This window comes from Anolis carolinensis, chromosome 3 (assembly GCF_035594765.1).
Source record: "Anolis carolinensis isolate JA03-04 chromosome 3, rAnoCar3.1.pri, whole genome shotgun sequence".
In the NCBI taxonomy this organism is placed as follows: Eukaryota; Metazoa; Chordata; class Lepidosauria; order Squamata; family Dactyloidae; genus Anolis; species Anolis carolinensis.
Genome location: NC_085843.1, coordinates 269,515,130 through 269,538,163, shown reverse-complemented (window position 1 = coordinate 269,538,163; position 23,034 = coordinate 269,515,130). Strand labels below are relative to the sequence as shown.

The 23,034-nt window shown below is 37.9% G+C and overlaps 1 long non-coding RNA gene across 1 annotated transcript; it reads right to left on the bottom strand.

The window, feature by feature from the left end:
- Nucleotides 1-72: 72 nt before the first annotated feature.
- LOC103278161 (uncharacterized) lies at nucleotides 73-21,832 on the bottom strand. Its single transcript, XR_505834.3, has 3 exons — nucleotides 20,722-21,832; nucleotides 7,240-7,316; nucleotides 73-7,082 (listed from the first exon to the last, which is right to left on the bottom strand). It is a non-coding gene; the product is annotated as an uncharacterized LOC103278161 (long non-coding RNA).
- Between the last annotated feature and the right edge of the window lie 1,202 nt (nucleotides 21,833-23,034).

The window sequence follows — 23,034 nt, the reverse complement described above, 5'->3', positions numbered from 1 at the left end:
AGAAAGCTAAAAATCTTAATCTCCTTTCATGTTGGATCAAGCACTATATGAACCTTTCTCACATGCAAAAGGCAGAGTTAAAATCATTTTATTTCAGTGTAGGCTTAGCAGTAAATCGAGTGCCTGCAGAGACTGGACTTGGGATAATAACAAAGGACTGGTGGGATCACAAGCCGGAAAAAGTTACAAAGAAAGAACATGTCAAGCTACTCTGGGACTTCTGAAATCAGACAGACAGGTTTGGAGCATAATATTCTGGACCTCATGATTGTGTTAAAAAACAAAGTATGGATTGTCGATGTAGCAATCCCTGGTGACAGCAGGATTGAGGAGAAAGAACTGGAAAAGCTGACACGATATGAGGATTTAAAGATCAAATTACAAAGACTCTGGCACAAGCCAGTCAAGGTGGTCCCAGTGGTAATTATTCGGCACACTGGGTGCAGTGCCTAAAGACCTTGGCCTGCACTAAACACAATCAACGCTGACAAAATTACCACCTGCCAGCTGCAGAAGGCCACCTTACTGGGATCTGCACACATTATTCGCCGATACATCACACAGTCCTAGTCCGGCGTGTGATCCAATACAACAGCCAGCAGAGTGTCTGCTGTGGACTCATCTTGTTGTGTTTCAAATAATAATAATAATAATAATAATAATAATAATTGTATTTCTTTCCCACATCTCCTCATGGCTCGAGGCTGATCACAGCACAGTCAAAATACACAAACATAGCAAACATTCTATAAATGTTATAAAACATATTAAAATGTTTTATAAAATATACATATTAAAATGTATTTCTATAAAATACATGTTAAATACACAGTACAGAGATTAAAACACATGACACAGATTTTAAAATTTATGCTTAAAACTGGCTGGGTAGGCCTACTGGAAAAGATAGGTCTTTAGATGGGTTTTAAATTCTAACAGTTCGTTTAGCTGTTGGAGCTCTTCCAGAAGGTTATTCCATAGCCTTGAGACAGCTGATGTCAAGGTCTTCTGGGTGGTGGTTGCCATTCAAGTTCTAGCTGGTTGGAGTACCCCAGAGGATTGAAGTGTTCAGGGCAGATTGTATGGGAGAAAGCGATCATGTAGGTAACCTGGTCCAAACCATCTAGGGCTTTAAAAGTCAAACCCAACACCTTGTACTTTGCCCAGAAATAATTGGCAGTCAGTAGAGTGACTTTAGGATAAGTGTGATATGGTCACTCTTGGATATTCCCGTAACTAACTAGGCTGCCATATTTTGAACCACCTGGAGTTTCTGATCTTAAGGAGACACCACTCTGGGGATACTGAGCTTCTCTCCCAATCTCAGTACTCTTCATTGAAGAAGTCCAAAACTTAAAAAGCTAGCAATACAGACAGGGAAAACAAAGATATTTTGAAATTATAGTATTTTGAATGATTTAATTTAAAAATTACCATGCCAGGTTCTTGAAGCAGAACTTTGGGAAAGAAATGTCAATGCATGGTAAGGAACCACCCACAGGAATGCCCATTACTCCATGTTGTTGAAGCGGTTAATCACGGGCAAATTTGACAGCTCTCATCCCACATTTTTTTTTGCTATTTCTCCAGCTATATACTGATTCCTGAATTCAGAAGACAATAGCTGATCATTTTCTCTCCTGGCCCAAGGAGAGATGATGATCAGGGGGCAGGAGAGAAGACAATCAAATATTGTGTTTTATCATCCCCGTTCTCAGACACTTTCCTGAGACATTTTCTTAACATTTTCTTTATGATGCAGACAGGAAGTCTCCTGCGTTGTGGGAAGGGATCCGTCATACATTGTTATCTCTCTGTTTTCAAAGTGTCTAGAAATTGTGGTGGGGGCAGCAAGAGATAATATCCTAGGTGAGGAAAGGAAGCATTTAAATTTGGTTGGTGAACATTCAGTGAACAGGCTCTGTAAGGATACCAAGGCAATTACAATTTTTTTTATTATGAAACATAAATTTCAACATATAACTATATAATGGGGACTTTTCTTGCCAAATCGGGACAGTTGGATGGTAACTCATCCTAGCATATCATGTCCTAGTAATTTGTATATAAATACAAAATAGATGGGGAATAGATGGGGATTTGCATCATTACTCTCTCCAAAAGGAGCTGAGCACAGTTGTTTTGCTGTATAACCCAAGATGGTTATATCTGTGCAAGTCAAATATGGAAAGACAGGTGTTGGATACATGATGTTATTCATACACTGCAGAGATGGCTACCTTGAAACTGGCCTCTGAACGCCTGTCCTTCATGAGGAGCCTGCTTGTCAGCAAGAAGATCTATCAACAGAAACCTGCATCTGGGTTTGGATTGCCATTATTGGTCTGGACAGAAGAACACGGTCTTTAATCAACAAGGTAATAAAAAACAGTCAGAAGAGCTCAGACCAAAGACCCATCTGGGCTAACATTCTGTTCACATAGCAGCCAATTAGTTGCCCAGAGAAAGCCTGCCAGCAGAACATGAGCTGAATAGTGCTCTACTGTATCTCAATAACAAGTTTGGCAAATCAAAAGAGAGGGACAACTAAAACTCTTACTCTTTCTCAGCATAGGTTGGAACTGACAAGTTCTCCAATCTCAGAAACAGCTTGTTGCTGCTACAGCTTCTCCAAAACTCATAAGCTTTTAATTCCAAAACAACATTGTTGTGGTGTGCCTTCAAGTTCTTTCCGACTTGTGGTGACCCTAAGGTGAACCTATCACAGGGCTGAGGCTGGTGTGTGTGTGTGTGTGTGAATTGCTCAAGGTCCTGGTAGATGGCTGAACCCTGGTCTCCAGAATCATAGTTCAGTGCTCAAACAATCACACCATTCTGGTATATAATATACCACACTGGTATCAAAATAACATGCATCAAATCATCTCCATTACAGAATAACAGGAATCCTTATCAAACATTATTAGAACAATAGTCACCTATTCATTTGGTGGCGTGTGGTTTTTATTCAAGTTCAGTCAGAGTTAAATATTGAGACCATCTTAGAGACAGCTGAACACTATACAAGAAAGAGACAATAAGAAGAAACAGATTCAAGAGCCTCAGTTCAGCCAGAATTGTGTCTATCTCTCAAAGACTTTACCTCTCCTCACAAAGACTTGGAAATGAGACCCAGGAAGAGATAAGTTTAAAATTCTTGTCAGTTAAATAATTTTTGTTTGATTCAACTATATAGTCCCCATTCTGTTCCCTGCGCAGCCAGTTCACCTTCCAAATAGTTAAGGTAGAATCCAATAAAAAGGTATGAGGAGCTCAGTTTTAATGTGCAGTTTATATTTGTCTGCCTAAATACCCCCAAAGGGACCAGATCTTGTTTGATTTTGGAAGCTAAGCAGGGTTATCCCCGGTTACTAGTTGGATAGTGAAATGCCAACAAATACCTGGTGATGTATGCTATATTTAAAAGAAATGAGTTGGCAAAACTGACTCTGAGTATTCCTTGCTTTAAAAATGTTATAAGTCAACAGACCTCACATTCATAGTTTTGATGTGTAGCTAGCACCTGATTTGTCCACGCATGAGAAAACTGAATGTGAGAAGGCCTCAGCAAACAACTCATCTGAAAATTGTGCCCAGTGCCTTCAAATGAGTTAAAGCAACACAATTTATTATTGCTGCAGTTCAGTTTATGAAGAAAACTCCAGAAGGGGGCTCAACTGAGATTGGAATTGATTCTGTGCTCTTCCTTTTTAATAAAAGAATGAAGGCAAATCTGAGAAAGACACAATTCATCACTAACCTTCAAAGCTGTTATAACATTTTCCAACTTGCTGTGCAAAATCACAAGGTTCATTCCCCTTCTCTAGCTCCTGCCCAACCCATACTTTATGAGTCTCAATTTGTACTAATGACTAGTTTTTCCACAACTGAACTTAAAGAAGAGGAAAGGGAAGCAGATCAAGAAAGGGGAGGAAGTGTTTTCTGATGCCTTATCTTTGACTGCTGTAACTTTGGCCTCCCAATTAACGGTAGACTTGCTTCGCGCAGATTTACTTTATTATGGCCACCAAGATAACTAGAGCACAGTTGGTTCCTGTCAGGGTCCATTACAGATACCAAGCTGGAAGCAGGCCTCCTGCTAGTATGCCGACAATTTGCATGCCATAAAGAAGTCAACATTTGCTCAGTCAATACCACATTGTTTCCACAGCTGTTTCCTCCTATAACCACATGATGATTTGGTTGTAAACTATCATGCAAAGATCAGCAGACTCATATCTTGTTCTAGGACTGTATTATTCTTAACATGTCACAGTCTCTTTGTGATGCCAAGAGGTTTCTGCCAAGCACACTTGGGAATACATCAGTGTTATAGACCACAATCACTTTTTCAGGCATCATCTTCCCTACATCCATCATATCCCAACCTCAAGGAATCAAGCTAGATGATGCATTTTGTCATAAATAATATTCTTATACAAGCAAGGAAGAAATGTGATATAGAAACAGATCATTCACACTTGGCAGTAAGAATATAAGAAGTATGATGCCACTATAGACAAAAAGGTCCAGCACACTAGTTCCACAATGGCCAACAAAATGTAAACGCTAAATTTTTGTGACACTCCTTGATTGTCATTGGAAATCTACAAATAGTTATAATTCTCTTGCCCACCCCAATAATCAAACTATAATGAAATTTGTAGACTTGATAGACCAAATACCAAATGGCAGAGGGAGGAAGTGTGGTGAGATGGTGGAGATTTTGTAAATCTTTAGATGTCAGTTGACTCGTGTGCAGTTTTTATGGGAACTGCCAGTAATTTTTTTAATATATCAAAAGCTCACAATATGTCTACTAGTTGCTATTCAGAAAAATAGATTGTTTGGGCAGGCCGCTTTATTTACTTGGATTGTTTGATTCAGATTGAACAATACATACAAAGATTTGGGATGCTGAGTCTTGCATCCTACCATATTTTGAAGGAATCAGTCATCTTTGCAAAGCTGTGCTGATTCCTAGAACTACAGTCGGCGTTTTGCGAGAAGCTCATCTTACTTATTCACCCGATACCCAACACCATATTCAGTGGCAAAAATCCCCGTTACTTCAGCCTATTATCAAGAATTCTCTTTTGATATTTCTCTCAGTGAGCACTAGGGAAAAAGCTATTTCCTGTCAAGTCTTGAAAGGTCAACCAGGAAAGTTCAAGTCATTTTCTCTTGTTATCCATTTATCTTTGCATATCTTCATGATGGACAGACATAACACCAGAATCCTATATGACCGGTTATGTTACATAACTTTACATATACCTACTATTAGCAGAGGCACTTACAAAATCCCTTTACTGAATTGCGTATAAGAGGACACAGCCTAGAATGCCTGATATACACAAGATTGATGCAATGTGCATCATGACTGATGCAATGCCTTATCATTCTGCATCATTTTGCATTGGTAATTTTGCCAGCTCTGCTACACAGTAGTGTAACGTGAGTCCTCTACTGAATATGTATGTCACCAAACTGCCCAGTTCTAACTCCTGCAGTTGCAAAATCCATTTACAAAGTTGTAAGAACACAATGGGATCCTGGCCATAGTCTGTCTTCCTCATTGTTTTTTGGAGTGGTAACAGGTTTTGTTAGGCCTTGCTTCTCTCTGTCTTGCTCACTCACACAAACACCCATCTACACAATCAATTGGTATTCATTTCCACACAGCTTGTATGTCAGCTTGTCACAGTTTGTGTACCATTCCTCAAAAGGCACCAACGCAAGCCAAGTGACAGTTTCTGTGAGGACAAATCCCAAAGGAGAGGCAGTAGAATACTCATTTTTATTGGAAAAATCAAAAGTGACGGGGAGAAAATTGGTTCTACCGTTTTGATTGATCACGGGGAATATTTAGCTGGGAATGATTACAGTCAAGAGTTCTCATTAAAGCCATTGCTGTGATGAAAATTAATTCAAGGGATTTTATAAAATCCCTTAAAACAAATGGGAAAAAAGGAAAGGGGGAAGTGTGTGTGTAACTGTCTGTGTGTATTTCAGCATGTATATATGTATATAGTCTTATGTATACATACACAAACATTTGTGCAAGCACCTATCCATTTATAATAGGTCAATAGTAACATATAGATTGGTAGATAGATAGATAGATAGATAGATAGATAGATAGATAGATAGATAGATAGATAGAAGACAGACAAACCTACCAATATGATCAAGCAATGTTCTCCAGTGGATGATGGCTTATAGCAAAATGCAAAGAGGAGTTTCTTCTTTCATTAATTGGTTTGAATAATAAGGGAAAATGCCATTTGTAGTAAAAGAAAACTCAAATTGCAGAACGATACCGTTATCACACTTCTGCAGATTTGTGTTATCTAGAGACTAGTCGGCCCCAAGAGGAAATGCAAGAGTAGTTAGCATGCTGTTCAATGGCAGAGCTAATGGCCTTTTCATATTGTCTGGCCCTGCTGGGAAATCTTGCTTTGGTTGAAGCTTTGTGCGTTTAATCAACCTTAGGAAATGCTTGGTGATAGGTGGATAGCAATTGCCTTCCAAGGCTGGAAATATCTAAACTAGGAGAAGAAATTCTCATCCAGATGTGTATATAAAAAGGCTTAGCAACAGGATTAGCTGCTTGGAGAGGTTTCCAGTAGGAAGGAAGAGTTTGTGCAGAAATCAGATGTGCTCAGGTGGAAATCTAATGAGTAAAAAAGGCCTGCTTTTGCCAGCTTAAGCAGGTCTGACCTAAACCAGAACGGCAGGGCCAGCCCAAGACCTTTTGAAACAGAGAGGCAATTGTTTCATCTACCCATCTAAATCAAGATACATAGTGTTCATTGCCACCCTGAAAAACCACCTTTTGTGCTGTGTCCCCCACTCAATGTGGCTATATAGCAGTCAGTGGAGAGTCAGAAATGGGTAAAGTCAAGTCTATGTAACTGCAGCCAGATGCAGAATGAAGAAGAAATCCCCCAGCAGCTTCCAATGGTCCTCAGAAGGTCTTCTCGGATGATATTGTAATTGTTCATCTGACTATAATCACATAGCCAGATACTTTTCATCTGCTTCACACTCTCCATTCTCCACTACGTAGACAATTTGCCCTGGGGGAGAGAGAGCATGACAAAGTTGGGTTTCCAAGGAGAGGAGATAGTACAATTCTACCTGGCAGAACTGTACACTGGCTATCCTTGCAAGATCATAGGCTCTATTTATTTTCTATAGTATTCTGCAAAATATAGAACAATATGGAGAACTCACCCTTGTCTTTATCCTTCTTGTTCTACTTCTCGGTTTGCTTTTTGCGGATTCGCTGTTTTGCGGTTTTTCAATAAACTCTAAAAGAATATTATAAATAATAAAAAATTACAATTTACAGCCTAAGGAAGGGAGGAAGGAGAAGTTGAAGGGAGAGAAAAGGAGCCCAATCGGCAATGGGAGGAGAAGGAGGCAATTTATCAACATACGATAAAGACTTAAAATAGTGTATAAATATTAAAATAAATATAGCATGTGTTGTCGAAGGCTTTCATGGCCGGGATCCATACCTCACAACCTCTGAGGATGCCTGCCATAGATGTGGGCGAAACGTCAGGAGAAAATACTTCTGGAACATGGCCACATAGTCCGAAAGACATACAACAACCCCTAAATATAGCATCCCTACTTCGCGGATTTTCACTTATGGTCCTGGAACCTAACCCCTGCAATCAGTGAGGGAACACTGTGTGCTTTTTCTATATGTGACCTGTTTGTTTTATTGATTTGTTTTTATACTGTTGAGTTTTATATTGTTTGTTTCGCCTGGCCCTGGCCCCATGCAAGACGCCCCGAGTCCCTTCGGGGAGATGGGGCAGGGTATAAAAATAAAATAATAATAATAATTATTATTATTATTATTATTATTATTATTATTATTATTATTATTCCAGATGAGGCCTGATCAATGCTGAATGCTGATTATGGCTTCCTCTGACCTGGAAACTATGCTTCTACTACTACAGGCTAAGCTGCCCTTTTTCTTCTTTGCTGCAGCATCCCACTACTTGATCATTCAAGTTACGACCAACAATAATCCTTTTCATAATAAATAGTGCTGCTGAAACAAGTGTCACCCAATCTATACTTGCATTTTTTAACATAAATGTAGAATTTTTCATTCATCTTTATTGAATTTCATTTTAATTTCAGGCCAATATCGAGTTTAGAATTCTGTCTCTATTTTCCCTCACAGCTGTGTAAAATCTGCAGATTTGATAAAGATTTCCTCGACCCCATCATCTAAATCATTGTTAAAACATTGATGAGTGTTGAGCCCAAGAAAAAATCCTGCCACATACCACCTGGGACCTCCTTCCAATTTGAAACAGAGTCACTGATGATTACAGCTCTTTGATCACCCTTCATTTTGCCAAGAAACCCAGGCTCAAATCCCCAAATTGTATAGTCAAATTTATACTTGTTGCTTGTTTACTATTGATATTTTGTTGCACTTTGTTATAGAACCTAATAAACCAAATGAGAAATGTTAACAAATATTGAGAACATATACATAACTCTAGGAGAGCCCGAGTGGTATAATGCTTTGCATTGGACTATAACTCTGGAGACCAGGGTTCTCATCCCCATCAAATGTGGAAACCCACTCAATTGGTTTTTTCAGCTTTAGAGAAAAGTAAAGGCAAACCTCATGATAGATGTTAGGGTCATTATAAGTTAGAAATTACTTAAAGGCAAACAACAACAAAGCACGGTTCCAGACATAAACTGAACCATGTAAATTAATGTACAGCTTTCAGTTATTTCTTTTTGGAAATTATAGCTGAGATCATAGATCAGCTGAGATTATAGAGTTGCTTTGAATCTCCTTGTGGAGAGAAAAAGTAGTGTATAAATAAACAGAACAACAACAATAACAACAACTGCTATGATTCAATGCTATGGAATAATCCTGGGAGTTGAATCAAACCATGACAGTTAAAGGGGGGGACTACATTAATTTTACAGTGTAGTTTCACCCTGAGTTAAGTATTCTTAATTAATAATAATAATAAAATAATAAAATAATAATAATAATAATAATAATAATAATAATAATAATAATAAAACTTTATTTATACCCCGCCACCATCTCCCCAACGGGGACTCGGGGCAGCTTACATGGGGCCATGCCCAGGACAATACAATATAACCATATCATAATACAATTAAATAATACAATACATAAAAATAAACAGTACAACATAAGATCAAAACAGCAGTATAACAAGGGTGGGCCGCATGAACACTAAATTAAAAAACTAAATTAAAAATTCTGGGTGAGAAAGGGATCAGAATAAAAACCTCAAGGGACAGGGATGTCAGATAGTGAACCAGTCTAGAGGATAAATGTTGGGGGGAGTAGCAAAGAACATTTACTCTCCGAAAGCACACCGGAAGAGCCATGTTTTTAAATCTTTCCTGAAGGCTAAAAGGGTGGGGGCTTGCCTGATTTCAATGGGCAGTGAGTTCCACAAGCGGGGGGCCACAGCAGAAAAGGCCCTCTCCCTTGTTCCCACAAGGCGGGCCTGAGATATAGGTAGTGGCGACTTTACTTATATTTTGCCCTATCTCCCCGAAGGGATTCAGTAATTATTTATTTCGTGTCAAAAGCATTGTACGACAAATACATTTCAAAATGATTGGGGGGGGGGGGGGAAGGAAAACACAAGCAACTAAATAGTTTTGGACCAAAAGCGGGCAACAGCAACCGCATTGTCAGTAGCTTTAAACAACTTCTCCTCCGTACATGAGGCAGGGCATTGTGGGCAAGCATACATATGCAGAGTTGTTTGTTCTGCTCCACAGTCACACAAGGTGGAGGATTCCTCCAGGTAGTGCCATCTTGCCAGGTTGTCTTTGATCTGCCCACTCCGCTTCTCAGTCTGTTTAGGGACTTCCAAGTTGCCCATTTTTGGTTTGCCCCTGGAGGAAGACCCTCATGGGCCTTGGTCATTCCATCTTGCTTTACCAGGCAGCAGCCAATGTGAGTAACAGTAGTCTGTTTTCCTGTCAATCAGGGTGCAACATACTAATGTTTCCACCCTTTCCCTCCAGCAATCTCTGGTGCAACAATTAGAAGCAGGATCATTGTTGTAATTCTTCCTCATGCCAGGGATTCCTGGCTGGAGAAGGATAGAAATGTCAGTCTGATGTGCCTTGGTCAATAGGAGAACCCACTGCCGCTGCTGCCCCATAAATTAAGATTTGGGGGGGGGGGGTATCAGTGATAGACTGGCCAAGGTAGCGGCTTGCCCAATGGCAATTGGGCCCCGTAAACATTATTGTATTAACATTTAGTATCAACTGTATACTTCCAGTTATATGTTCACTGTAATTACTAAAAAGTATATATTTATTTCACAATAAATTTGATTGTACCTTTTTCACTTATGTATTTTGTTAAGAAATCAAATGCTAGCCTTATAATTGTCGGTGGAATACTGTCATGATTGTGAATGCATAGAATATGGATCAGTTAAGGATCAGTACCTTTAGGCTGAAAATCCATAACTGATCATGACTTCCAGCTATTACTTGGAAGAAAATCTAACTTAGCATCTGCTACATAGTTATTGTTTTTCTATTAAAACTGTAAATGATCCCCAGATTTCTTTAAATGGGTCTATGGCTTTTGTTTATCTCTCTCTTATATACAAAGAAGATGCTATTTTCTTAATCAGTCCAACAGCCAACTTTGTTAAAGTTGTTCCTTAATATCCTGGCTTTTTATAGCTTTTCAACTTCCTTGCAATAATCATTTAGCAGCAGTTAGTACATTTCCAAGTAGCTTCTATTCCTGTAGTTTGTAAAGAACAGTTTGTGATGCAATCAAACATCCTGGTTCTTATATTGCTTGTAATTTTCAATATCTTCTTCCCTATGTTATGGCTTTATAAATTGCACTTTTGCCTTATATCTCTAATTTGTTTCAGTACAGAATACTACATATATTCCACACCCTGGAACAAGTCCAGCCCTGCAACATTCACTGTAAGGTGAGATTACACTTGGTCTCAAAAAAATTCTGCTTCAGCAAAAGGAACTGAACACATTCCATAAACCTTGTACAAAAGAGATGAATTCAGATTGTATTTTTAAAAAGTGGGCTGGTATCTTGTTGGGAAGTTGCATGGTTGTAAACCAGTTATGACCACGTAAAGTCTAAGTCAAACTGTGCCATTACATAATGCTTGTATTCTAAGAAAGGGAATTATGCTAATGAACAATGTGTCCTGATACATAATGTGCTCCAACGCACAACATATATTGACAAATCTGACACACAGTGTTTTTGATGTACATATTCTGATGCACAAAATGTCCCATTTTGAAATTGTCCTCATGTGCAATGTGTCCAAATGCACAATACGTTCTGCTCTGCAATGGGTGACTTCATTATACAATTATACATTATACATTTTGTGCAGGGAGATTAGGCAAGCCCCTACCCTTCTAACTTTTCAAAAGAGCCTGAAAACCTGGCTCTTCCAACAGGCCTTTGGTGACTGATCTTCGCTCTTATGTTTAGGGTTTCTCCTGTTTGATTAACAGTATCTCTGCTGCACCTTATTCCATTCCTTCTGTTGGAAATAGTTCTTATGTTTACCCCATCCCAAGCCCTTATCATGGTAATAGTTCCTGGTTATTTACACCTTCTCCAGTTTACATTTATCACCACATGCTCTTTATTTGGCCCAATTCATTTTTATGGGCCTATTCAGGTTTTTAATCTTACTATGTTTTATGGTAAATGTGATTTTAATATGCTTTATAGATTTGTTTTTACTTGTTGTGTTGTGTCTTTTACATTGTCTGTAACTACCTGGGCTTGGCCCCGTGTAAGTTTGCAAATAAAATATAAAAATATGGCTTAAAATATTTGTACAAAAATGTCAATGACATCACTCCATCACAAAGTTACACATTACAGACTCTGGTGTAGGATGTCAGCCAGCTTTTAGTTCTCAAATTAGTATGTGTTCCAGCTAAGAAACATTTGTGCTGTTCTACAGGAGATATCAAGATAAAAAGAACCATATAAATGTATTAAAATTATAAGCAAAACATAGACTACTACAGGTGTACAAATATATTGGCCAGCATCCTACAGTGTTTGTATTACACCAATGTTCTGCTGAATAGTGATATTGTGCAACTATCTGTATATCTGCTCTTTCTTCAATCCCAATTCTACAATGCATTGGCCACTTCTATCATTCCAATGAATAAATGTACCATTGAATAAAGTGGTACATTGAAAGCGTTGAAAAAATGTTGTGCGCCATCCAAGAATCTGCAAATATGTAGCTGAAATCCTGTCAATTACTCCAAACTAAAATAGAACCATTCAATCATTTGTTGGCTGGTGAGTCAACATCAAGGTAAATCCAACTGATTAGATGGCTCTGTTCTAATCAATAGTAGCAATACTATTTAGGTCCATGTGAAAAGGTCAAATTGTAGAACACTACTCATGTAACTTGAACTGAATGTGTACATTGTAAACTTCTTTGCACTTGTGTATGACAGCAACAGAATTCCAGCTTACATGTGAACATATGTTTCATATTTGTAGGTATATGGAATTTTAAATAAACTATAAAATTTCTTAATTATTGCAGTTTATATGCATGTTAATAGGAGGTATACATTTTGTACCACTTCAGTCTATGTCTTGTATAATTCATATATATTATGAATTATACAGGACATAGATATAAATTCATATATACAGTAGAGTCTCACTTATCCAACACTCACTTATCCAACGTTCTGGATTATCCAACGCATTTTTGTAGTCAATGTTTTCAATATATCATGATATTTTGGTGCTAAATTCGTAAATACAGTAATTACTACATAGCATTAATGCGTAATGAACTACTTTATATGTCAAATTTCTTGTGTAACATGATGTTTTGGTGCTTAATTTGTAAAATCATAACCTATTTTGATGTTTAATAGGCTTTTTCTTAATCTCTCCTTATTATCCAACATATTCGCTTATCCAACATTCTGCTGGCCCGTTTATGTTGGATAAGTGAGATTCTACTGTATATGAATTCATATATATTTGAATTTAATTCATATATATTGTTCCCCCTTTCCCTCTTTAACAGCACTTGAAGAAGACCATGAAAATGTTCATTTGTTGAAACATGGTGAATTAATTTGTGAAATTAAAAGGCTTTAAAAATTCATCCTGAGATCCAGTGTCTCTTTCATAAAATGCAAAATCTCTGGAAAGTTCTCCCAAGTGGCTTCTGATTAGGTGCTAGTTCTGCCATAAAAGAACTGGACTTAACTAGTAAATGCATTTGGTCACAGCAACTATGAACTCAATCAACATCAGCATATGAATGAGGTATCCAGCTACCATTGGTACAGTAATTTATATAATTCCTCTTATTCCTTCCTCAACACTTAGGACTCATCTGCACTGAACTAAACGGGACTGATCCAGGTTAACAAGATAATTTAGAGCAAGAGTCATGACTGACGTCTTTTTGAATCTTATTACACTCTATCACACTCCCACAACCAAATACTGTACACAAAAATATGCTTTATGCCTGAAGCCTAATGTCATTGGTATTACATCCAAATAAGTAGGTTTATATGCACGAAATGTATGTAAAAATAAAACCCAGCTAGTCTTAAAGAACTTGCCACATTTTCTCCCTCTTCCTGCCTTATTTTTATGTGGCAAGATAATAACATGGCTATTTCTTTGAAAACTATTGCTTATTCTTGTTCTTATGAATATTTTTGTTCTTGTAGCACAATCTTACATTGATTTTCAAGTATTTTTATTTGAAAATCTTTTTCCCAGTTCAATTTATCTCCAGTATAATGCATATATTTTGATGAGAATATGTTTGCGGGCATTGAAAATGATGAAAAACCAACTATGCAACTAAGCTGTGTTTATATCATGTTTGTTCTCCTTGTGCCTTTAAAATCTCATTCCTCCTTTCTAAATGAGGGAGAAAAACAGGGACATCCCTTTCCCTCTATTTCTTCATCCACTGTAAATTACTTATTTATTTTCAGTATATCAATCAGACTATTGTGTCAAGTAAGCATTTTTGCCTCTTCCCACGCACTGAAATTACTTTCTTCTCTAGACAAAAAATGACCTTTGATACATCACAGAAACAATAAGAGACTGAATTGGGACTATTTATTTGCCATATTTGTCCAGATGGGCTGAGTATACAATTTCACAATGGAGTGGTTTGCTTTTTAATAATCTTGTGTATTGCCTCCCTTGGCATGCTTTCTTTAACACATTTTAAAAAATACTGTATATGAATATATTACTATTCCATCAAATAAAAAAATATGGCATTATTTTGTCTTCCACTCTTGACATACATATTGTGTCATGCTCCTTGTCCTCAACCTGCATTCAAGCATATAGATGATGAAGAAGTACCATTTGACAAATTTTGTACTACCATCATAACTTGTTGTGTTCAAGTCATTTCTGACTTCAAGTCATTTCTGACTTATGGCAACCACTATGATGACCCTATCACGAAGCTTTCTTGGAATTTGGGTTTTCCTTTGAGTTTGAAAAAAGCGTGACTTGTCCAATGAGCTTGAACCTTGGACTTTAAGAGTCATAATCCAATGCTCAAACCACTACTCCAGGCTCACTCACTTTACCAAAGCCTGCTTTGCTGCAGATTTGAGGGCAGACTGGAAGCGTCCTAGGAGACCAAGGTCTGAGTCCTTAATCAGTTCTGGAAGCCTACTGGGTGACTATGCACAAACAATACCCTGTGAGCCTCAGAGATAGGCAATGCCAACCCACTGTTGAACAAACTTTCCCAAAAGCACTAAAACAAGATTCATCATAAAGTTAACATAAATTGGAAATGACTCAAAGAAACACAGAAACAATTGGCTATCTCATTGGTAATGAGGCCTTCCAGATCAGAAAAAAACTTCTGAAAGTCTTAGGTTTTATTTCTGGGAAACAGATTTTATTTTGAAGCTCTAAATTATGTTATCTTTTTCCTGAAATATTTTTTGGTAAATTGTAATATTGCCAGGGACTTTTCATTCCTACTTCTCAGCATTAATCCAGCATTTTTCAGAGTGAAACATGCCTCCCTCGGGTTCTATACCTCTGTTTGTGTTATTCCAGAACTAGTTAATTTGGGCAGTAAACACAAATATCACTTCCAGTGATACAGACTAAGTGCTGATTTGAGTTATTGTTTTTGAAATTTAAGACATGAGAAATGCAAACAATGTATCTATAAAACGTAAATCTATGTGTATTGTGGAATATATATGTATGTCACTGAGAGTATAGGCATTGATTAGTTCTGGGCATAATGCCAGCCTAACTATAAACAATGACAGGAATCCTTTTGGAGAGTTAGAAATGCATAACGAGATATACATCTGTAACTCCTCAACAGGGTTTATAACTTTGGGCTGGGAACCTCCATATGGCCACAGGACTGTATTGGGGTTATACATTAGCATAACGTTCAGGATAATGTGTGTTTTTCCATATAATTGATCAAAAACATTTTTGGGGTAACTTTCACCTCCCAAATAGCACAAAACTACTACAAAAACACAGAGGATTTGTCTACCGATTTTTCAAGAACTCCCATACCTTGAAAAAACCAAATAATTAAGCCATTTTTGCTGAAATGGAAATGGGAAATGAGCAATAGTGTTCCTAGTTTTGTTTTGGCTGATGTTCATGCTTTTTTCTATTTAAAAAAGGATATGAAGATCTTTGGAGATTAGGAGTTTTGGGGCCAAAAGAAAATGCTTTAATTGTATTTTGATTATGCATAGTACATATTTTGGCCATTTATTGTTTAAAATTTCTCCTACTGTACTATACAGCATACAATACTGTCTGCCCTGTGCTTGTATATGTGTGACATCCTTTTTAAAAAATACAATATTTATTTATTTATTTATTTATTTATTTATTTACAGCATTTATATTCCGCCCTTCTCACCCCGAAGGGGACTCAGGGCGGATCACATTACACATATAGGCAAACATTCAATGCCTTTTTTAACATAGAACAAAGACAAACAAACATAGGCTCCGAGCGGGCCTCGAACTCATGACCTCCTGGTCAGAGTGATTCATTGCAGTAATTCATTGCAGCTGCTCTCCAGCCTGCACCACAGCCCGAGCCAATATATACTTTTTATACCATACTTCCTGCTACTTAATATTTTGTGGACACATCCAGCATCCATCTGAGTTTGTCATTTGTTCACGTGGCCTTGTATTGTTTACTTCTACAGGCAGCAACAATCCAAGATCTTTTGAATCAATTGTTACATGAATCCCTCTCATCTGGTAATCCAAAAATGGATTCTAGGACTACTGCATCAGTGTTTTCCCCATATACATTTAATAACAGGGGCTAAAATTTAATGTGGGAACTTATGTCTACGTAGGTGGGTTTGTGTCTACAGCAAGGAAAATTGAGCAGTTTTACAATGCCCATATTCAGCAGGGCTGGGCAACTGGGGAACCATATTAGCCTCCTAGAAAAATTTGGAGGGTCACATGGGATAATGATGATGATCATCATCATTATCTCATGTAGCCCTCCAGAGGTATCTGGGAAATGATGATGATGATCATCATCATCATCATCATCTCTCAAACACCTCTAGGGGGCATACACATTGAAATACTGTCGAGAAAATGCCAAAGCTCTTCCTGGACAATCTCTTTGCAATTTAGTGGGAGATTCCATAGCACCTCTGATACATAGCTATCTAGGTATATGTTAAGTTACACAATATATAATTGTGACTTATATTCAATTTTGCACTGGGAATTGCACAGTTTATTTCTTTTCCTAGATTTGCATGTATGCTTTGCAAAATTGTAGGTTCTCTTCCACTGTTGCCATGTCTGCCACTTCCTCCTCCTCTTCAGTACTATTACCATAGTATTTTGAGCATCATGTTTCCAACTGCTATGAAATGGATTATAAATAACTCAGTAAGCAGGCATGATCATCTCTGTGGCCTCTAGATGGCAGCTACAAACAAAACATGATGAAGTTACTGCAAAGATATTTCACTTCATTGTATAAAAATATGTTCCTTTTAATAAAAAGAATCTCCAAGTACAAATACGTGCATTGTGTCTGTATGGAGTCCACATCTAGTTCATTTACTGTAAAGAAACAAAAGATTGCCAGGGAATGATCTATCTTCTACTAAAAAAAATGTAAGAGAACTAAATGCGACATGAAAACAGTTATCCATCTTTGCAACACTGCAACTTTTGCCTTATATCATCTCCATTATCATTTCATTTTGCCCAGGCTTCTTGTTAAAGCACATATCAGCCGGAACCTTTTACTAATCTCACCTAGAGTTGATCCATTTAATCCATGGGATTTGCCAATATGTTGACTCACCATTCAACAATGATTTCAGTGGCTTTATACTAGGGCCGTTTCATCCTTTGCAGTGATAGCACATAATTTCTCATTAGTTCTTGTGGGTGGACCAGAGCCGGCCCTAGGTATTTTTCAAGTGTAGGCGAATAGAATTTTGGTGCCCCCCCCCCAAATCAATCACTGAAAAATAAAAGCATTGGATAAGTGAAAATGTTGGATAATGAGGGATTAAGGAAAAGCCTATTAAACATCAAATTACATTAAGATTTTACAAATTAAGCACCAAAACATCATGTTTTACAACAAATCAACAGAAAAAGCAGTCTCGACTGCGCCCCCATATGTTTTGCGCCCCAAGCGACCGCTTAATTCGCCTCATTGTTGGACCGGCTCTGGGTGGATCCTATGCAATTCTGAACCTTGTAATTTGGTGAAGCTGGACTTTATTTGGTTGAGAAGTCGAAATATCTTCTGGCACATTACAATGCAAGAAGGATAGACAGACAGATAGTAAACTTTGAGTGCTAACCGTTATGAGGCCAAGTCTCAATATGCTGTGGAGAAGTCTGATGTTTGCAGAGGTGTTAAATCTTTAGGAAAATTACTTGTCCCTCCCAAAAAAACTCCATAAAGACTGATCAGGCTCAGTGGCCATAGGATGCTGAATGTACGCTGAAACAAAACAAAATGAAATACTGAATAAGGGGGTTATTTTTAAATGGGATGGAGTAAAATGGAGGAGGAGGGCATAATGGGTTGATTGAGATGCTGAATAGGAAAATAGTACTGCTGTTGTTGTATTTCTTATTCTAATGCACAACTCATTCTCCCTGTGTAGAACCAAAACAGTGAAATCTAGTCATATCAGAGAGATATTGTCAGGATTTGAGTGACTTCAAGGTTCACAAAAGTACAAAACATATCAAGTGAGCACTTGTTATCTGCTGGGGTTTGGTTCCTGGACCACCATGAATTCCAAAACTTCACTGATGCTCAAATTATGTATAAAATGACAAAAGAAAAGTTTTCATAAACCTTTATTTTCAAGTCTTGGATGATTGAATCTGTGGATATGAAGAGCCTACTGCACATCTGAAAAACTTGAATACTATCAAAATAGCACAACAAGGACAGAGCTAGATGTGGGCAATGGAAAACTGGTGGGCATGATGAAACTTAGAATCACAGAATCAAAAAAGACTCTAAGGTTCATCTAGTCCAACCCCTGTCATGCAGGAACACACAATCCAAACACTCCTGCAGATGGCCATACAATCTCTGCTTAAAAGCCTCCTGAGAAGGAAACTCCACCAGACTCCCAGGTAGCATATTCCACTGCTGAACAGTTCAAAACATCAGGAAGTTTTTCCTAATGTTTAGGTTAAGTCTCTATTCCTGCAGTTTGAATCAATTGTTCCATGTCCTAGGATTTCATCTCACAAGGCTGGGGGGGGGGGGGGGGGAGCAGGTGGAATTGTCTTCTTGGCATGGCATTTCATGGCGTTCCGTCTTTAAAGACAAAGAATTTACTCACCCACGTCACACAGGATCCTTCCTTTTCTAGCTCAATCATTTCAAGGATACCAACACACTTTTTAAAACAGGCATCTTTTTGGAAACACTGTTTCCATGGGATTGTTCTTACTATACCCCTACTATAAGGGAGATAAACATCCTTTTGGAAACACAACTTTTCATAGGATTGTTCCCTTAAAACTCTACACTAAAAGAGACAGGCATCCTTTTGGAAATGTTTATTTTATTGGACCCACACTGTCTTTAAACCATTAGTGGAAACAGAAGGAGCATTAGCAGACTGTCCATATGAATTCATACATTGAAACATCACAAAGCAATCAGACAAATCCACCACTTCCCATCCCAAGGAAAAATACTTGTTTTTAAGTGTTTAAGTGGAGCTAATTATTTATTTTATTTATTTTATTTATTTTATTTACAGTATTTCTATTCCGCCCTTCTCACCCCGAAGGGGACTCAGGGCGGATCACATTATGTACATATAGGGCAAACATTCAATGCCCAAAAACACATCGAAACAGAGACAACAGACAGACAGACGTAGAGGCAATTTAACCTTCTCCTGAGGGGATATTCAATTCTGGCCACAGGGGGGAGCAGCTGCTTCATCATCCACTCTGATGGCACTTCCTCACTTCCTCATTCCAATGTTGTAAATTAGTTAAACTTGCCTCCCCACTTTTTAATAAGTGGTACCTTATTTCCTACTTGATAGATGCAACTATTTTTCGGGTTGCTAGGTCAGCAACGAGCAGGGCCTATTTTTTATTTTTAATTGACGGGTGCTCACCCCACCACGGGCTGGCCTCAAACTCATGACCTCATGGTCAGAGTGATTTATTGCAGCAGCTGTTTACCAGACTGCGCCACAGCCCGGCCCCCAATTCCTGCATGTCTTTGAAATCCTCTCATTTCTACCTGCTGAGGAGTCCCATAAGCAACCACTGGAAGCAGTCTGCGTCATTTGAAGGGCTCCATGGGAGTTCGTCTTTGAAGGGCATAGAAACAGGTAGGAACACAAGAAAACTTCTTTATGATGAGGCCCCTAGTCTCCAAAGCAGAAGAAAACAAGCTTGCCCTCTCCTCAATGTGACATCCTTTCAAAATATTTAAATATGGCTATCATGTCCCTTCTCATCCTTCTTTTCTCCAAGCTAAGCATACACAGCTCCCTAAGCCACTCCTCATGGAACTTTGGTTCCAAACGTTTGATCATTTTAGTCACCCTTCTCTGGACACGTTCCAGCTTGTTGATATTGTTCTTGAATTGTGGTGCCCAGAACTGGACACAGTTCTATTCCAGGTGAGGTCTGACCAAAGCAGAATAGAGTGGGACTATGATGTCCCTTGATCTCAACACTAGACTCCTACTGATGCAGCCTGGAATCATGTTGTCACATAGCATCCTGAAAGAAGGCATTGCTGGCTGCCTAAGCATTGAACATCCCAAACTGCAAAAAATTGTTGCTACTCCTGTTCATAGAAACCATAGCTCAATAAACTTATCACATGCACACAAAGCACCAGGATTAACAGTGTTTCAAATGAGGGAATGCTTAGACTCAGTCACTCTGTGTGAGAGAAAAAGAGAGGAGAGAGAGAGAGAGAGAGAGAGAGAGAGAGAGAGAGAGAGAGAGAGAGAGAGTAGAAAAGAGAAAGAGGAAGAGAGAAAGAGAGATGGAGAGACTTGGGAACGCATTTCTCCCAGGAATAAAAGGGAGAATTGAATTGTTGCTAAGCAACAGCTCACCTGCTTTCCTTGATTCTTCACTTCACCCTAATTTTCCTCCAAAAAAAGGACCAGACCAGAGTTTTCAGTCACTGAGGGAAATGGAACAGCAAGTTCTTTGGAACATACAGAATTATACAATTTGAAATGATTTTTTTTTAAAAAAATGGATTAAAATGGGACTTACTTAGTTCACTTTTGATTCATTATAAAATGAAAGCCTGGCTAAACAAATAGGAATGAATGCATTACATTTGTTACTCTGTTCCACTTTGTCATTTCATTCAGAGGTGGGAGACGTAACCTTTCCTGGAGGCAAGGGCAATCCATTTAGTCAGTTTTATCCTAGTGGCTGCCATTCATTAAATTATGAATCTTAAAACAGGAATTTTAAATTAGGTGCTGGTTGTTTTAATATGCACTGACCATGTATTTTCCTTTAAACTGATGCTTTAACTGGTTTGTGTGTTATTAAGGTAAAGGTAAAGGTTTCCTCTCGACATTAAGTCTAGTCGTGCCCGACTCTGTGGGTGCTCATCTCCATTGCTAAGCCAAAGAGCCAGCATTCTCCGTAGACATCTCCTACCGTGTTTCCCCGAAAATAAGACCTCCCCAAAGAATAAGACCTAGCAGGGGTTTGGGGGGATTGCCAAATATAAGGCCTCCCCTGAAAGTAAGACCTAGCAACTGAGGCTGCAGCAGAGTTCCATTGGGAAGCATGGCTGCAGGGCTAAAGCAGCACTCATACACACACCAGAGGGAGGGAGGGAAAGTGCTTGCTTTCTGTGCCTCCCTCCCTGCCTGCCTTGCCTTGCCTGTCCCCCAGCCGAGGCTTGAAAAACCTTCCGTGGCTGCTGCCGTTTCTTCCTTCCTTCCGTCTCCCTCCTGGCCATGCTGCCTTGCTTCCCAGAGGCTTCTGATTGGCTCCTGGAGCCAGGGCAAGGGAGGGTGGGAGGGAGGGAAGGAAGAGGGCTTTCGTCCTGCTGCTTTCGCTCCTTAAAGGTACAGGACGCATTGGGATTCTCCTCTCATCTTCCTATCCTATGCCATGAAACTGATTATTTTATACTATTATTCTATTGCCATATTATTATCATCATATTCTGTTACTATTATTATATCCCATTATTATATTATCTTATTAATATATTTTATATCATTATATTATATTTTTCTATTATTATTATTATATCATTATATTATTATTCTATTATTATTCTATTATATTTTCATATTATTATATTATTATTCTGTTATTATTAAATTCCATTTTATATTACCCTATTAATATATTTTATATCATTATATTCTATACTATTATTCTATTCTATTTTCATATTATTATTTTATTATTATTAGCATATTCTGTTATTATTATTATATTCCATTTTATATTATCCTATTAATATATTTTATATCATTCTATTCCATTCTATTATTCTATTATATTATCCTATTATTATTATATTATTATGCTATTCTGTTATTATATCCCATTATTATATTATCCTATTAATACCATATTATTATCATATTCTGTTATTATTATATCCTATATTATATTATCTCATTAATATATTGTATATCATTTTATTATTATTATATTATCATATTATTATTATAGTATATTATATTATTCATCATTCATGACTACATTGAAACTAGAATAGAGAGAAATCAGCGTGGAAACCTTGTGAAACCTAAATTGCAAGAGGTACCATAGATTGTTGTACATGTAAATAATGGTAGTAACAAGAAATTCTTGATAGGATTCATAGTTTGTCTGGTTATGCTGGTTTGTGATGACAACTACTTTACAGTATATAATAAATGTTCATTTTGTTGTTCAACAATAAATGTGAGCTCTTCTTCATGGAAAAATAAGACATCCCCTGAAAATAAGACCTAGTGCATCTTTGGGAGCAAAAATTAATATAAGACCCTGTCTTATTTTCGGGGAAACAGGGTAGGTCATGTGGCAAGCATGACTGCATGGAGCACCATTCCCTTCCTGCCAAAGTGGTACTTATTGATCTAATCACGTTCGCATGTTTTCGAACTGCTAGGTTGGCAGAAGCTGGAGCTAACAGCGGGAGCTCACCTTGTCCTGTAGATTTAAACTGCCAACCTTCTGGCCAGCAAGTTCTGCAGCTTAATCTGCTGTGCCACCACACCCCCTTTTATGTGTTATTTGTGAATGATATATGCTGTATTGTATTATGTTATTCTTCCACTCCTCAATTCATAGGGGCAGGTGGGTAAGAAAAATACTACTGATGATGATGATGATGATGATGATGATGATGATGATAATTATTATTTTTTCTCAGAATG